Below are 13693 nucleotides of genomic sequence, written 5' to 3'. Positions count from 1 at the left end.
CTAACCTAGCCAAGTTTACACATTAAAAGACCATCACAAATGGGATGGGGGCCAGTGGAGACAGAATAATAAAGAATGATTCTTAAGTTTCTGGCTTGAGTATTAGGTGAAATCTCTAACCGAGATATAGAATACAAGAGGAGCAAGTTTTGGACGTTTTGAATAAGATATATCTGTAAAGTTATGAGACTGCAGAACTAGCAGGTAAATACATTTGGAAGCCATCAGCATAAAGGTGATAGTTGAACCAGGTGAGTAAGATAGATAATCTAGTAGAGGGCGTATATAGGGAAAAGTTACTAGCTGAGGAGGAAATTCTGGGGACCACCAACATTAAGGGATTATCTAGAAAAAGATGAAAAGCTAAAGTATAAACAGGATGAGAGGAGGATCCAGAAGTTTTTGATGCCCAGTTTTAGGAAAACATGTAGTGAACAGCAGTAGAGGGTTCAGTAAGTTTAGTGCTGAAATATAAACATTAATTTGTGAATTAAGTTCATTAGTGAATTTAACATGAATGGTTTCAATGTTGTTGTTAGAACAAAAGTCATATTGCAGCGGGTTAAGGAGTGACTAGGAGGTGCCAAATTGAAGCTAGTTGGTGTAGACCACTCATAGGAGATGTTTAGATGAGAAGGGGAAGATAAAAATTAGATGATATAGAAAATGATAGAAATTTGAGAAAGTGTATTGGCTGAAAGTAACAAGAAAAGAGGGAGAGATTGATGATCTAGGAGAGAAGACAATTCATAATAACTGAGAAGGAAAAGAAATAGGCCTAGTTGTTAGAGGGTGAAGCAGTGCCAAGGGAAGCACTTGTTTTCTTCTTTGGACAAGAATAGAGTAATGACTCTCAATGAAGGTAGTATAAACCCAAAGGATGGTTTGAAAGTTTGTGAGAAGCATTTTAGAATATCATAATGGGGACTTCCCTAACAGTCCAGTGGTTAACACTCTGAGCTTCCACTGTAGGGGGGTGCAGATTCAATCCCTGGTCGGGGAACTAAGATCCCACATGCCACGTGGCATGGCAAAAAAAAAAAAAAAAAAAAAAGAATATCATAATGATGGAGGGCTTCCTGGCATATCGTGGGCAGGGTCAAGATTCCTAAATGTCCTGCAATATGCAGGACAGACTGCACAAAAATTAATTTTTCTATATCCCATACAACTTGAATATCCCATTGGATATTCATATAGGTGAAAAGTATGTTTATGTTGATCTAGGCCTTGAATTGAACTCCATTTTATATACAAAGAAGAAAGTTTTAATATACACTGACTTTTCCCAGAATACAACTACCATGTAAACCAACTTAAGATCTTACTTTGTTTTGTTCATGATGTTACCAAGAATGTTCATAATTTTGGAAAATCATGTCACATACAAAAATGCTGCTCTTGGATATTTGAAATAACAGTAATAACACACCTGTATCAGTCATCATTTGTAGTTGCCACATTTACAGGCATTTTCTGTATATTTTTCTGCATGTCTTTTAATGTTATGTCCCAGCATTTACATATTGAAATACATCTTATTTCTTTATAAACTACTTTATTTGGATTTCTCTTTCATATTATTGATAACAAATTTTTGAAATTTTGTGTATTTAATTTCATGATATTAGAATAGGCATTAAAATATTTAAGAAAGTGGGCTAGATAGGATTGAGAAAACTAACCAGAGGAAAGAAGATAAAAATGGGTGAGAATGTTAATAAACTTTATGTAGAGATGCAGGAATTTGTGAGAATGGCCATGCATTATGCTTTGTGGTAGAGGTTACCATAACTCTAATTGACAAATCTAGTGAATTGTTTTCAGTCCTTATCTTGACCTTCTGTGACATTTAAAATTATCTCCTCTCTTCCTTTCTATGACACCCTTCTCTTCCAGTTCTCCTCTTTCATTGTTTTCTCACTTTCCTTTTCTGAATACTCTATCTGGATCCTTAGATTTGGTGGTTCCTGAATCTCCTTGGCAATCTCACTCACTTCCTTTTTTTTTTTTTTTTTTTTTTTTTTTTTTGCTGTACGCGGGCCTCTCACTGTTGTGACCTCTCCCGTTGCGGAGCACAGGCTCCGGATGCACAGGCTCAGCGGCCATGGCTCACACGCCTAGCTGCTCCATGGCATGTGGGATCTTCCCGGACAGGGGCACGAACTCGCGTCCCCTGCATCGGCAGGCGGACTCTCAACCACTGCGCCACCAGGGAAGCTGTCACTCACTTCTTTGAGTTAAATTAAACATTATGCAAATGACTCCCAAATCTGTATCTCCAACACAAGTCGTTATGCCGGGCTTCAGACTCATGAAGCCAACTGCCTGCTGGCTTTTTCTATGTAGATGCCTTACCAGCACCTCAAACTGAACACAGCTAAAACTGAACTTTTCATGGCTCCACCAGCAGCACCACAAACCTTTTTCTTGTTGGTATTAATACTCCCAAGGCAAAAACTAGGTCACCATGTCATACTTCTCCTTTCTCACTTCCATAGTTTAATCTGTCACAAAATCACAATTATTATTCCTTCAAAATATCTCATGAATTTGTTTTCTTTCCCATTCCCAAATCTCCATTCCCATACCCTGGTTTGGACCCTTACCATTTTTCTCCTAAATGACAATAATAGTTTTCTAACTGATCTCCAGCTTGTTCCACTACTGCTGTTGACCCTTGGTACAGCCTCTAGAATTAGTATCTAACCATATTTTTACCTACTTAAAATCCTTTCATGACTTCCTGTTTTCTATGTTAAAATGTTAGCATGACCTAAAAGATTCTCTATGATAATCCTCTTACTCAAGCCTTGCTTGTTGCCTCTAATTCCTACCCCCCATCCCAGACTTCTACAACCCTTTTCTTGTATTTTATATTCCACTAGGCTTTCCTTGAACTTTGTTATTTCATTCCCATTTCTTTGTACAGTTGGCTCCCTCTAATATCTTTAGGCCCTTGTCTACCTCATGAATTTTGTTCTTCAAAGCCCTTCTCAGTTGTCCTAGTCTCAGAAAAATATTCCCTCATTTCCTGTCCTCAGTCTCTAGATGTGACTACTTCCACTTTGCTTCTTCTCTGCCTGGTATTTGTCTATTACTGCACATATCATATACACACTTGGTAGATGCACATTGATTTGAGTTGAATTCTCAGTGTAGTGTCTTTCCATCTGGTTGATTAGGATTGTTAAAAAAAGGAATAAAGTACACAACAGAAGTTCATTGGTTTGTTTTCTTTGTTTTGCTTATTAACTGAGATATAACTCATAGTAAAGTAATAAATCTTAAGTATATAGCTCGGTGAATTTGTCTATGTATTTATACACTTGTGTAACTACCACCACTTAAAACAAAATATAGAACATTTCCAGTAACTCAAAAGACCCATTTGTGCCCCTTCCAAGTCAGTACCCTCAAGAAGTAACCACTATTGTGATTTCTATCACCATTGGTTAATTTGGCCTGTTCTTGAACTTTGTATAAATGGAATCACAGAGTATGTGCTCTTTTGACTGACAGGTTTTTGTATGAACCCTTATAAAAACCTTAGAACTCTTGGGCACCCTAATGGTGCCTATGAGGAAATAAGATACTGAAATAGCCCATGAAGGTAATGTTCCAAGAGGGAAACAAAGACTTCAACAACTCTTCAGTCAGAAAAATCAGAAAGTCTATGCCCATTTGGATGGTTATCCTCACAATAAAATAAAATGTTGTAGCACATATATTATCTATGACAATGCAAAATGAAATATCAAGAATTTTGAAGAAACTGAAGGGAGGAATAGACAGTAATAGCTGGAGACAAATACTGTACTTTCAATAATGGATAGGACATGTAGACAGAAGGCCAATAAAGAAATAGCAGACTTAAACAACACTATAAACAAGTAGACCTAACAGACAAGTATACCACACTCCGTCCAACTATAGTAGTGTACACATTTCTCTCAACTGCCAGGAACATTCTCTAGGATAGGCCATGTGTTAGTCCACAAATTTAAATCATACAGTGTATCTTCTCCCACCAAAATGGACTGAAGTTAGAAATTAATTACAGGAAAACTGGAAAATTTACAAATAGATGGAATTAAATAGCACATCCTTAAACAGCAAATGGGTCAAAGAAGAAATCATGAGGGAAATATAATATAATACTGTGAGATAAATTAAGATGAAAACACAATATACCAAATGTATACATTTGGTAAATGTCAACATTAAAAAAGAAGAAAGATCTCAAAACCTGACTTTATAACTTAAGGAACCAAGAAAAAAAAAAAAAAACCAAACCCAAAGCTAGCAGAAAGAAGGAAATAATAAAAATTAGAGTGTAAATAAAATAGAGAATAGAAAAACAATAGCACAAACAAAATCAAAAGTTGGTTCTTTGAAAAGGTCAACAAAATTGAGAAAACATTCCCTGGACCAAGGAAAAAAGGGATAAGACACAAATAACTAAAACAATAACTAAATCAGAAATGAGTGGGGACATTACTACCTTACAGAAAAAAAAAAGATTATAAGAGAGTACTGTGAATAATTGCATACAAACAGGTTAGTTAACCTAAATGAAATGGGCAAATTCCTAAACATACACAACTTACTGAAACCTACTTAAGAAGAAACAGAGGGGCTTCCCTGGTGGCGCAGTGGTTGGGAGTCCGCCTGCTGATGCAGGGGGCGTGGGTTCATGCCCCGGTCCGGGAGGATCCCGCATGCCACGGAGTGGCTGGGCCCGTGAGCCATGGCCGTTGAGCCTGCACGTCCAGAGCCTGTGCTCCACAACAGGAGGGGCCACAGCAGTGAGAGGCCCACGTACTGCAAAAAAAAAAAAAAGAAGAAGAAGAAGAAACAGAAAATCTGAATCAGTAATCAAGAATCTCTCTGATCTTCACTGATGGATTCTGCCAAATATTTAAAGAAGAATTAACACCAATCCTTCACAAACTCTTCCAAAAATAGAAGAGGAGGGAACACTGCCTGTTAACTTATGAGGCCAGAATTACCCTGATGTAAATGCCAGACAAGAAACCACAGGAAAAAAAAATACAGACCAATATCCTTTATGAATATAAATACAAATATCCTTAACAAAATACTAGCAAAGTGAATCCAACACTGCGTTATATATATGGGGTGAGGGGGGAGAAATAGATTGATTATACACCATGACCAAGTAGGATTTATCTCGGAAATGAAAAATGGTGGTTCTATATAAGAAAATCAATCAATGTAGTACACCACACTAGTAAAATGAAGGAAGGAAATACATAATCTCAATTGATGCAGAAAAAGCATTTGACAAAATCCAATACTATTTCATGATTTAAAAATCAGAAAACTAAGAATAGCGAGAATTTCCTCAATGTAATAAAAGACATCTATGAACAACAAACAGCTAACACAATACTTAATGATAACTGAGTTAAAGCATTCCTCTTGAGACCAAGAAGGCAAGGAGGCCTTCTTTCACCACTGTGGTTCAACGTTGCACTGGAAATTTTAACAAGAGCAGTTATGAAGAAAAATAAATAAATAAAAGGCATCCAAATTGGAAAGAAAGAAGTAAGACTATCTCCATTTGCAGATCACATGATCCCCTATATATTAAAATCCCAAAGGATCCACATACCAAAAAAACCTACAAGAGCTAATAAAAGAATTCAGTAAAGTTGCAAGATACAAAATCAACACACAATATTCAGCTATGGTTCTATACACCAGCAGTGAATAATCCAAAAAGAAAATTAAGAAAAGAGTCCCTTCTCTACACCTGCGTCTTTATTCCTGTCCTGTCCCTAGGTTCTTCAGAATTTTTTTTTCTTTAGATTCCATATATATGTGTTAGCATACGGTATTTGTTTTTTTCTTTCTGACTTACTTCACTGCTAGTTTCTGCTTTATAACAAAGTGAATCAGCTATACATATACACATATCCCCATATCTAACACACCACTGTAAAGCAATTATTCTCCAATAAATATGTTAAAATAAATAAACAATTTTTTAATTAAAAAAAGAAAACAGTCCTATTTACATGACTATCCAAAAGAAATAAATACCTAGTAATACATTTAACCAAGTAGGTGAAAGACCTGTATACTGAAAGCTACAAAATATGGATGAAAGAAATTAAAGAAGACAAATGAATGGAAAGACAGTCCATGTTCATGGATTGGAAAACTTAATATTGTTAAGAAGTCCATACTACTGAAAATGATATACAGATTCAATGCAGTCCCTATCCAAATTCTTGGGCTTTTTTTTTATTTGCAGAAATAGAAAAAACTCATCCTAAAATTTATATGGATACTTAAGGAACCCCAAATAGCTAGAACAATTTTGGAAAAGAACAAAATTGTAAGACTCACACTTCCTGATTTCAAAACATATTACAAAACTACAGTAATCAAAACAGTGTGGTATTGGCATAATGACAGATAGACTACCAGCATAGACAAGTGAGCCCAGAAATAAACCTATATGGTCAAATGAACTTCAACAGAGGTGTCAAGACCACTCAATGGAGTAAGGACAGTCTCTTCAACAAATGGTGTTGGGAAAACTGGATATCCACGTGCACAAAATAATATAAGAAATTCAACTCAAAATGAATCAATGACCTAATTACAAGAGCTAAAACATAAAACTCTTAGAAGCAAATGTAAATCTTCTTTACTTTGGATTTGATAGTGAATGTTTGATTATGACACCAAAAGCAGGAGCAATGAAAGAAAAAAATAGGTGGATTTCATCAAAATTGAGAACTTTGGGGTAGCAAAGGACATAAAGAAAGGGAAAACAACCTAAAGAATGGGAGAAAATATTTGCAAATCATATATCTGGTAAGGGCCCATATCCAGAATATGAAAAAAACTCTTACAACTCAACAACAAAGAGATAAACAGCCCAAATTTAAGAAGGACAGAGAAACTGTTTTGTTTTTGTTTTTGTTTTCAACATCTTTATTGGAGTACAATTGCTCTACAATGGTGCGTTAGCTCCTGCTGTATAACAAAGTAAATCAGCTACACATATACATATATCCCCATATCCCCTCCCTCTTGCTTCTCCCTTGCAACCTCCGTATCCCACCCCTCTAGGTGGTCACAAAGCACTGAGCTGATCTCCCTGTGCTATGCGGCTGCTTCCCACCAGCCATCCATTCTACATTTGGTAGTGTATATATGTCCATGTCACTCTCTCACCTCATCCCAGCTCACCCCTCCCCCTCTCCATGTCCTGAAGTCCATTCTCTACATCTATGTCTTTATTCCTGTCCTGCCCCTACGTTCTTCAGAAACTTTTTTTTAGATTCCATATATATGTGTTAGCATATGATATTTGTTTTTCTCTTTCTGACTTATTTCACTCAGTATGACAGACGTTAAGTCCATCTACCTCACTAGAAATAACTCAGTTTTGTTTCTTTTTATGGCTGAGTAATATTCCATTGTATATATGTGCCACATCTTCTTTATCCATTCATCTGTCGATGGACGCTTAGGTTGCTTCCATGAAGGATGGAGAAGCTTGAATAGACATTTCTCTAAAGAAGATATACAAATGGTCAATAAGAACTTGAAAACATGCTGAACATCATTGGTCATAAAGGAAATGCAAATCTAACCAGAACTCTACAAACCCACGAGGATGGCTATAATTGGGGGCAAATAAAGGTAATAAGTGTTGGTGAGGATGTAGAGAAATTGGAATACTGGTACAATTGCTGATAGAAATGTGAAACGGTGCAGCTGCTATGGAAAGAGTTTAGCTGTTTCTCAAAAAGTTAACACAGAATTACCATACAACCCAGAAATTCCTTTCCTATATATACACCCAAAACAATTGAAACAGGCACTGAAACAAATTCTTACACACTACTATGCATAGCAGCACTTTTAACAATAGCTAAAATGTGGAAACAACACAAATCAAGGAAATAATTGATAAAGAAATTGTGGTATATATATAAAATCAACTATTATAATATTCAGCCATAGAAAGCAATGAAGTCCTGATACATGCTAAACATGGATGAACCACAAAAACATTCTAAGTGAAAGAAAGTAGACAGAAAAGGTCACATACTGTATAATTCCATTGATATGAGATGTCCAGAATGGGTAAATCTGTAGAGGTGAAAAGCAGCCAGAGGCAGGCAGTTAGTAGGGAAGTGGAAAACTGCTTAATGGGTAGAGAATTTCCTTTTGCTTGCTGCAAATATCTTGAAATTTGATAGAGATGGAGGTTGCACAGCACTGTGAAAGTGATAGATGCCACTGTTCACTTTAAAATATTCAATTTGGAGGTATCACCTCACACCAGTCAGAATGAACATCATCAAAAAAAATCTACAAACAGTAAATGCTGGAGAGGGTGTGGAGAAAAGGGAACCGTCTTGCACTGTTGGTGGGAATGTAAATTGATACAGCCACTATGGAGAACAGTATGGAGGTTCCTTAAAAAACTAAAAATAGAACTACCATATGACCCAACAATCCCACTACTGAGCATATACCCTGAGAAAACCACAATTTAAAAAGAGTCATGGGGCTTCCCTGGTGGCGCAGTGGTTGAGAGTCCGCCTGCCGATGAAGGGGACACGGGTTCGTGCCCCGGTCCGGGAAGATCCCACGTGCCGCGGAGTGGCTGGGCCCGTGAGCCATGGCCACAGAGCCTGTGCGTCCGGAGCCTGTGCTCCGCGATGGGAGAGGACACAACAGTGAGAGGCCCGCGTACTGTAAAAAAAAAAAAAAAGAGTCATGTACCGCAATGATCATTGCATCTATATTTACAATAGCCAGGACATGGAAGCAACCTAAGTGTCCATCGACAGATGAAAGGATAAGGAAGATGTGGCATATATTTACAATGGAATATTACTCAGCCATAAAAACAAATGAAATTGAGCTATTTGTAGTGAAGTGGATGGACCCAGAGTCTGTAATACACAGTGAAGTAAGTCAGAAAGAGAAAAACAAATACCATATGCTAACATATATGGAATCTAAAAAAAAAGGTTCTGATAAATCTAGGAGCAGGACAGGAATAAAGATGCAGAAGTAGAGAACGGACTTGAGGACAAGGGAAGGGGAAGGGTAGGCTGGGATGAAGTGAGAGAGTGGCATGGACATATATACACTACCAAATGTAAAATAGCTAGCTAGTGGGAAGCAGCCACATAGCACAGGGAGATCAGCTCTGTGCTTTGTGACCACCTAGAGGGATGGGATAGGGAGGATGGGAGGGAGGGAGATGCAAGAGGGCGGAGATATGGGGATATATGTATATGTATAGCTGATTCACTTTCTTATAAAGCAGAAACTAACACACCATTGTAAAGCAATTATACTCCAATAAAGATGTTTAAAAAAAAATCTGGCTACCAATGCAGGGGACACGGTTTCGAGCCCTGGTCGGGGAAGATCCCACATGCCACGGGGCAACTAAGCCCATGCTCCACAACTACTGAGACTTCACTCTAGAGCCCGCGAGCCACAACTACTGAAGTCCATGCTCCTGGATCCCGTGTTCCGCAACAAGAGAAGGCACCTCAGTGAGAAGCCAGTGCACCGCAATGAAGAGTAATTCCCGCTCGCGGCAACTAGAGAAAGCCCACACGCAGCAATGAAGACCTAACACAGAAAAAAATAAATAAATAATAAATAAATAAATAAATAATTTTTAAATAAAATAAAATAGTTAATTTCACGATACTTGAATTTCACCACAGTTGAATAAAAGAGGAAATAAAATAATAACTCTTCATTTGGAAAAGAATACTCTCAAGTCTGATACATAAATCAGAAGTCAAAAAAGACAAAAAATAACATAATTAACAAGATAAAATATGAGAATATTTATTCTGCAAAATGCCATAAGAAAAGGCCAACTAATAGGAAAGAGTTAAAGTCATGTCAAAAGTTAAAATATGGGGCTTCCCTGGTGGCGCAGTGGTTGGGAGTCCGCCTGCCGATGCAGGGGACGCGGGTTCGTGCCCCGGTCCGGGAAGATCCCACATGCTGCAGAGCGGCTGGGCCTGTGGGCCTTGGCCGCTGGGCCTGCGAGTCCGGAGCCTGTGCTCCGCGGCAGGGGGGACCACAGCAGTGAGAGGCCCGCATACCGCAAAAAAAAAAAAAAAAAAAAAGTTAAAATATGTCGAAATTAATCTCATAGTGAAAGAGAAACCAATACATTAGTGGAGTTTGTGAAAAAAAACGACAGACAAGTGGAAAATTAAAATATATATAAGATTTTTTAAAATAAATTTATTTATTTGTTTCTATTTTTTGCTGTGTTGGGTCTTCGTTGCTGTGCAAGGGCTTTCTCTAGCTGCAGTGAGCGGGAGCTACTCTTCGTTGTGGTGCGCGGGCTTCTCATTGTCGTGGCTTCTCTTGTTGCAGAACATGGTATCTAGGCACGCGGGCTTCAGTAGTTGTGGCTCGCGGGCTCTAGAGAGCAGGATCAGTAGTTGTGGCACAAGGACTTAGTTGCTCCGCGGCATGATTGATCTTCCCAGACCAGGGATTGAACCCGTGTCCCCTGCATTGGCAGGCAGATTCTTAACCACTGCGCCACCAGGGAAGCCCATATGTAAGATGTTAAAATTTAAAAGAATCTAGACTGTCTCTAGACACATGTTAGTGCTTGGGTGATAAAAATGATTTTAAAAGGAGATCCTCATATGACCCCTGTAAGACTGACTATTATTTTAAATATTAATGATACCAATTTTCAGTAACAATAGCTCTCTCACACATGGGTAGTATGAGAATACATTGGTGAAGAAATACTGGATGTAATATGCTAAAACGTTCCCATATTAGAATTTGTTGTCCACTTAGGATACAGTCGGCCCTCAGTATCGGTGGGTTCCACATCCAAGGATTCAACCAGCTGAGGACTGAAAATATTGAGGAGAAAAGTTTCCACAAAGTTCCAAAAAGTAAAACTTGTATTTACACCTCACCAACAAATTTTTACATTGCATTTACATTGTATTTGGTATTCTAAGTAATTAAGAGATGTTATAAGGTATTCCTGAGGTTATGCTTAAGTTACAGAAAAATACTACACCATTTTATACAAGGGATGTGAACATCCCCATATTTCTATACATCTGGGGGGTCCTATAAATATCGAAGGAAGACTGTATATAACATTTCATGTTGCATTAATTTTTTCGATGTTTTCCTTATTTTGACAAATCAAAGTTGCATATATTTAAAGACTGCAGAGTAATATTCCATACATTGTAAAATCAAGACAATTAACACATTCTTCACCTCACAGACTTAATTTAAAGTTTATCTTCTATTCTCTTACCAAATTTCAAGAATATACTATATATATATATTAGTATATTAATTTCAATGATTATTAACTATAGTCATGGTGCTATATATTAGATATACAGAATCATTAACCTTACAGATGAAAACCTTATAGCCTGTGACTGACATATCCCCATTTCCCCAAAACCAAGGTGCCTGATGACCACCATTCTACCCACTGCCTCTATAAGTTCAGCTTTTTTAGATTCCACATACAAGTGAAATCATGCAGTATTTATAATTCTGTATCTGGATTATTCCAATTAGCATAACATGTTCCAGATTAACAACATTAGCAGAGATGACAGGATTTTCCTTATTTGAAGGCTAAATAAGTTTCCATTTTATAAATGTATATAAATTTTTCTTTTCTTCAACAATCATTCAACTGACACATGGGTTATTTCATACTTGACGAATGTCAATAATACTACAATGAACCTGGGAATTGAGATGTATCTTACACACACTAATTTAATTTGTTTTTGATATAAACTTAGAAGTGGGATTGTTGCATAATATGGTAATTCTCTTTCAACTGTTTGAACAACATATGAGCTAGAGGGTTGGCCAAAATGTTCCTTCAGATTTTCCGGTATATCTTAAAGAAAAACCAGAACAAATTTTAAGCCAACACAATATTTTATCAAACTTTTCTTTCCCTACATCTAAAGGAGAGTGAGGAGATAAAAATAAGGGAGAAACAAAAAAAGAAAAACATAACTTACACTATGAACATTCAAAGAACATTCCAGAAATGAAGAACTGTAAAAGCATTGAAAAAATTTCATAATGAGACCTCTACATTCAGAAAGAACCACAATTAAACACAGTGTATTTCTCAAAAAAGAACCAGGAACACATGAACTCAAAAAAACAAACAAAACAAAACATATCATACCACTAAAAAACTAAAACAAAAAATTAATTTTTGAAAACCCACAAAACCATTCACACAAAAAAAGGTCTATCACAAATTCACAGACAACAATAAACAAGACAAACAAGCACAAATAGGAAACACATATTCCAACAGGGGCGCTCAAAAGTGAACAACAGCACTTCTGTGTTTCATGAGTGAAAATATTCATAGACTTTCAATTCTATGCAACTACCAGCGAGAAAACGGGTCACTTGACACCAGTGTGGCCGCAGGCAGGGCACCCGGGCACTCCCCAGCAGGGACACCGGAGGAGAAGTTGCAGAATTCCTCTGGGCCCACCCCCAAGATGGCTGACGGGGGAAGCTGCGCTCCTTGGGCTGGACAGTCTGGGAGCTGCCTGCTGTGTCCGGGGCCCCCAGAGCTCATGATTTTCCCGACAGAGTCGCACTGGCAGCCACGCGGCCCTCAGAGGCCTCTGAGACCCCGTGGAGGAGACCTCCTGCGCCTTGGGCAGAACCCATTCGGCCCAGCACAGCCTCGCTGTTCCCTGCGAAGGGCAGAAGACACAGCTCGGCTGCCTGGGCTTTTCACATAACGCCTTCCGCTGGATGGTACTCTGGCCACAGAAATGGCAGTTACCCTTTTCCCTGCCCCCACCGAGCCTTCGCGAACGCCTTTAGCTACCAAGGAGAGGACGTTGTGCAGTGGTGGCTGTGAAACTATTAGATCACCTTCCTCTTCTTCCTCCTCCTCCTCCTCCTCCTCCTCTTCCTTTTTCTCCTCCTCCTCATCTTCATTATCATCATCATCAACAGCAGCAGGGGCAGCAGCCACAGAGGCACCAATATCCCATTATCCTCATCCCCACTCATAGCCCAGCTCACAGACCACCCATCTCAACTTCAGCTGGGCTCTTCACCAACTTGGCCATTTTCTGCGAAACCCACAAGTGTAGCTAGGCAGTTCCTGATTCCCTTGATGCCCTGGTTCACTATGAGCATCGCTGCCAATGACACTGCAGAGATCCCACCAGTGTACTTTGAGTGCCTTCTTTGTATCTTCTGACTCTTGCTGGACTGTGGCTTGTCTGCACCGCATCTCTTCCTAGTGAGCAACTTCTGTTCTGCTCAAGTTGAGTGCTTCACTGGGACAAAGATCCGGTGGGTCAGTGGCAGGCAAATTCCGGGAAGGTTCCGAAGGTTGTGACCCCTTCTTTACTTGAATCACAAGGGTCCAGAAGAGTCCACGGAGCTGCATCCCTGTGTGGAACCCCCGAGCATTCTTTGTGCGCAGGGGTGCGAATTCTGGGGATGGCATGGGTCACACAGGTGGGTCTACTTTGGGAAGGCCACTTAGCCTCGCCTACATTTGTCCAAAACTTCGCTACCACCGGGGTCTTTCTGCCCACACGCCGCGATAGCCAGGCTCTCAGGCTTCAGTTCTCTGCCAGAAGACCGTGCACATGTC

At 38.8% G+C, this 13693-nt stretch overlaps 1 protein-coding gene across 1 annotated transcript in view; it reads left to right on the top strand.

Annotated features, from left to right (window-relative positions):
- Window positions 1-9898, top strand: part of NBDY (negative regulator of P-body association) — a 40011-nt gene extending 30113 nt beyond the window's left edge. Inside the window, exon 3 of the mRNA XM_081222325.1 lies at window positions 9405-9898. The gene's annotated coding sequence lies outside the window, so the exon portion shown is untranslated. The remainder of the gene's footprint in view (window positions 1-9404) is intronic.
- Window positions 9899-13693: the final 3795 nt, after the last annotated feature.

Source organism: Mesoplodon bidens (genome assembly GCF_964165515.1).
Source record: "Mesoplodon bidens genome assembly, chromosome: X".
In the NCBI taxonomy this organism is placed as follows: domain Eukaryota; kingdom Metazoa; phylum Chordata; class Mammalia; order Artiodactyla; family Ziphiidae; genus Mesoplodon; species Mesoplodon bidens.
The sequence above is the reverse complement of the archived record's forward strand: the minus strand, read 5'-3'. Positions and strand labels throughout refer to the sequence as shown.